We start from the raw sequence: 5161 nt of genomic DNA on the forward strand, positions 1-5161 counted from the left end.
CATCGCGCTGCAGAGGCCTGGAGATGGCGTCCGGATTCGGCTTTGCTTCTTCAAGATGGCCGCCAATCTTCGCCCGCCCGGAATTAGTGGGCCCTGCTTCTTCTTGCAGCCAGCGGTGCTTGAATGCACGCTGTGCCGCAGACGCCGCCTCTGCTGCGCTCGTTGGGGTGGCACAAACAAGCCCCGACGGCAGGTAGGCCCCACTGCCGAGTTGCGCTCTGCCCGCCACCATGGTGAGCATTGTCGCCTCGTCCCCTGATGAAAACTCTTCTGAGTGCTCGGTAGCCATCGCGCAGGCCCAACGAGCACACGGGAGGGACTTGCCTCTCGACGTCTTCTGGCTCCAAGCAGGAGCAAGAAGGAAAAAAATAGAGTAAAAAGTAGGGGGAGAGAGGCAGAGAGAGAGAGAGACTCTGAGGAATAAAAGAGAGCAATATAGAGCAAAATAGAAAGAATTGAAAGAGAAAGTAGATGGACAGAATCGCAGAGCTCTGTCCCTAGCTGCTACTCCCTAAGAGGCAGGAATAGAACTGAGGGGCAGGGCTATTCCCAAGGCGCCAACAGGAAGGAGAAAAAAGTATTTCCTGCCTCCCTAAAGGAACGATGGGAATAACCCATGGAGATGTCCTCCACCTCAGTGGGAGAACACTCTTCCGAAACAACTGTTTGAAATCAAAACTCACTCTTCAACAGATGTGGCAATTGTAGCACATTTTAAAGTGGAAAATAGTGGCAAGATGTCTTTTTTGATCAGCTGCCAGTAGCTAAGCCACTCGTGCACCGCTGAAGCATTGTGCTGTGACTGAGCAATTTAAAAGCACAGCAGTTATTGCCCACCTCTGCTCCTTAAGTCTTTCAGACAAGTCATACTTGCCAAAATGTTTCAGCCTCAAATGCGTTCGCTTTGATCCAGTACTGTTTTGTGTAACTCGGCTTTGTAATGCACATACCATGTTGAATGGTGTCTTCTGATTTTTTGTGGAAATAATGTCAGGTACCTCTCCTTTGCACACATGCCATCTTTCCCGCTCTGGAAATACTGTGGTAACTTGCATCATCATAGTGTCAGTGTCCCATTTGCTGCCACTGAGGCAGCAGATATAGTCAGCGGCTACAATTATGCAGCTTTCCCCAAGTAACATTTTATCAGTGTAGAGTGGATTGCCTGGATCCTGATCCACACACGACTCAAGTAAACCATTATTAGTAAGAAATACAGCATTGTGAACAGCTGGAATTCTAAAATCTTTCCTAACAAATTGCAATATTAAGCAATCTGAAGTCCTAATGCCCCTCAGACACTGGGAAGCTCAAAACAGCATTAACAGCAAGGAAGAACAGGAACTAGAGAATGCAAAACCTTGAAATTTTATTTTCCAAATATACTAATAGGGTTGCCAAATCTGCAAAACGTACCGGCGGGGGAGCGTCCAGCCGGTCTGGGAGCCTTTTGCGGATGCGCGCGCGCCGCCAGAGCGTCACCGGAAGTGACGTCACGCGCTGGGCAGGGCCACGCCATTTGAGGGGAAAACAAAGAGTTTTCCCCTCAAATGGCGTGGCCCCGCCCCCAGCGTGCGACGTCACTTCCAGGTGACGCGCACGCCGGGGCGGAGTTCCCCCCGGGCCCCGATTCCCTGGAGGGGGGGGGGTTGGCAGCCCTATATACTAATGAGGGATGAGAATATCCATTGTCCCCAGGTGAAGCCATCTGATCCCATCTGCTGCTGAGGAAGAGGGAACTAATGGCCTAACCTGCCAACTGCAAAAGGACATCATGCTAAATACATAGAGAATAATCTGATTTTGTACTTATTTGGGGATAACAGGGATTAAGTAATCTTAAAGAAATTTGGAAGGAAAATCCTTAAAGTACATTTGTCCCAAATATATTGGAGAGTGTGCCACCACTAGGGAACCATGCACAGCTTCCTTCCCCAGCAGCTCAATCCTGAATAAATTAAGGTTGTTTCACACACATTTTACAACGCAGAGAGCACTGCCATACAGAAAAAAGCAAGACAAGTGAAGCAGCCCCTACCTAGAAGCAAATCCCAACTATTTAAATAGAATTTAAAAGCATGAGACACTATCCTGTTCTTCATTGAGACTGCATATGCAGAGAAACCTATTATACCTTAAATAAGGCTATGGTCTTGATTTTACCAGATGCCTTTTGGATATTTTCATCCATAACATTTTGCTTCACATTTTCAGTGCAGCACACTTCTAATAATATATTTAAAATATCTGCCTTGTGATTTTTTCCTTGCTTTATTGTTTTCAATAGAATATATACTTTGAAAATATGCTTAAATTTCAAGTTCTGTTTCACAACTACCAAAATATTATAATCTCTTTAATAAGCACAGTATGGTACATTAAAATATACAAAATTACACTACTTAAGTCACACAACACAGCTTTTTCTTACAATATTATTTTTGTATTACTAGCAATTCCTACCCCTTCTAGTAAGAATATAAATACTGTAGCAGTAGATGGATACACAAAAAACCCAGAAACAAAACAGAACTAAAATATGTCACAAGAAAAGAAAATCATTTGACACAGAATGTGATCCTTAAGCTCTCTTCCAAAGGACTGACCAAAGAAACCTCACAGCATTACAGGTCCCATTAAGTAAAACAGACTTACTGTATTAATTTCTGTGACCTCTGTGTGTATGTTCTCGGAACTGCATTTTGACACCATTATAACTGCTTGTAAGTTAATCACATCGCTGCCAAGCTCCTGCTCAAATAAAGAAAGTTTTGTTAAAGAAGAAAATGAAGCTTACAAAAATACTCAGTTAAAATGGGTTGTATTCAGCACTTGTAGGCTGACAGCAGAAGAGCAGTTCCACTAGGTAGGGCTGCCTCCCCACTGTACACTCCCTACAGTGTGCCCAGCACTGATAATAGGGCCCCCCCAATAAGTCCTGAAGTAGCATTTAAGGGGCAGGATTAGCTGCATCAAGAGGGGGAAGGCAGGAAAGTTCCACTCTGTGAGCAGAGCTCTAACCACAATATGTGGGATACAGTACTAGGGTTGCTTGCTCTTGGTTGAGAACGATCTAGAGATTTGGGGGTGGAGTCTAGAAAGGGCACGGTTTGGGAAGGGACTTCAAAGGGGTATCATTCCATAGACTCCACCTTTCAAAGTGGCTATTTTCTCCAGGTGAACTGATCTCTGTCAGCTGGAGGCTGGCAACCCTAGCAACACATTCTTTCAGTCAAAATGTATGAAGTACTGGCTGATGTGCCACTTCTTATTACAATGAATATTTTCCAGAATTATGTTAATTGATACTTTTAGGGCTCTTTTTGTAGCAGGAACTCCTTTGCATATTAGGCGACACACCCATAATGTAGCCAATCCTCCAAGAGCTTACAGAGCTCTTCTTACAGGGGCTACTGTAAGCTCTTGGAGGATTGGCTACATTAGGGGTGTGTCGCCTAATATGCAAAGGAGTTCCTGCTACAAAAAGAGCCCTAAATACATTACTAAATAAAGTGAAAAGCCAAAAACACTTGGTCCCTTATGTGCATCATTATATATGAAGCCGTCTCTGTGACTAAAGCTTTCTGCTTATAGAGAGCAGCCAATGGGACGCAGAGAAACGAATCAGCAATAGGTAACTCTTACATATTCATTTAGAAAATTTATATGCTTCCTCTCTGGAGGAAGCATTATAAGTCACAAGGTAACACAATAAACTAAAATCATTGAAACAGCATACAAATAACCAATAATAAAAAACTATTATAAAGCCATTTTAAAAAAGCCTAACAATGATATTCAAACAGTTCTACAGCCTGGATAATAAAAACCATTTAAAAAGTTTAAACACCTAAGTTAAAAGCACTGCTAACTGAGTTAGGGGCCACCTTAATCGCCATGGCACGGCTAGTCGTTGTGGCCTCTTAGAAATCTACGGTACCTCCATCCTTGAATCAGTGGCGAAACAAATGCTGGGATCATTATGTGATGGACAAAATTGCAGACACATATGCCACACACACACACAAAGGCAGGCAGGGTCACAATCTAGGTTTGTAAGAAAGTGGTACGCTCTGATAGTACACTTTACAGAAACTGACATTCTGCCAACACATCTCAGTTATAGTGAATGGATTATAGTGAATGGATGCATTTAAGAGTAGTTAGTTCTTTTTAAGGTCTGAGCGCTCTATTGTTGTACTTATTAAGTTAGCACAGGGGTATTCTGAAACATCCCATATCAATCACAGGTTACTTAGAAACTCTATCGAATCGACAAGCTGAACGTTATAAGCAACATTATCTGTAATAGCAATGTTATGCACTGCTTTATTGGTTTATGCATGTTATTTCTTCTGTATGCTTGAATTTTCTTTCAATAAAAAATTTATTAAATTGTAAAAAAAAAAAGCACTGCTAACAAGTAGCAGCAAAAGTAAAGTACTGCAGGCACCAGGTGAGACTCAAGGGGGAAGGCATTCCAAAGGCAATCGTATGAAGCAATGTATACATGAAGGTGAAAATGATACACCTTGCAATTGTACTGACCCCTAAGGATTTAAGATCTCTCCACCGTATCAAAAAGCTAGTACAGAAAACTAATCAGTTAGTGATTATGTAGAACCATTAATCCTTATAGCCACAAGCTTAAAACAGGGACAATCAAACCCTACTCCTCACAAAAATGCAATTTTTAACTTATCAGAAAAAGTCAAATATGTATTTTCTCTATTCTTACTCAAGTAGTATAAGAACATAAGAGACGCCAATGTTGGATCAGGCCAAAGGCCCATCCAGTCCAATACTCTGTGTCACACAGTGGCCAGAAATACCAGTGCCATCAGGAGGGCTACCAGTAGGGCCAGGACATTAGAAGCCCTCCCACTGTTGACCCCCCCCAAGCACCAAGAAGACAGAGCATCACTTGCCCCAGAGCCCCTATCTATACCTTGTGGCTAATAGCCACTGATGTACCTCTGTAAAAAGCATAAATGGGAATATGGTATTATGAAATTATAACTAGAGATGTAAAATTTCCGGAAATTTTGAAGCTCTTTGTCTTTTCTAGTTTGAAAGTCATTCTGTTACTTTAGGAACATAAAATATGACTATGGACATTTTTACTTGGCATGAAATTATCACAACTAGCATATTAAAAATA

General features: G+C 42.3%; 1 protein-coding gene across 1 annotated transcript in view; it reads right to left on the reverse strand.

Moving 5' to 3' along the window:
* The window catches only part of DICER1 (dicer 1, ribonuclease type III), a 48552-nt gene extending 45862 nt beyond the window's left edge, over window positions 1-2690 (reverse strand). Inside the window, exon 1 of the mRNA XM_015416341.1 lies at window positions 2656-2690. The gene's annotated coding sequence lies outside the window, so the exon portion shown is untranslated. The remainder of the gene's footprint in view (window positions 1-2655) is intronic.
* Window positions 2691-5161: the final 2471 nt, after the last annotated feature.

The sequence above is a fragment of the Gekko japonicus genome, unplaced genomic scaffold (genome assembly GCF_001447785.1).
Source record: "Gekko japonicus isolate JY-2015 unplaced genomic scaffold, Gekko_japonicus_V1.1 scaffold917, whole genome shotgun sequence".
Classification (NCBI taxonomy): Eukaryota; Metazoa; Chordata; class Lepidosauria; order Squamata; family Gekkonidae; genus Gekko; species Gekko japonicus.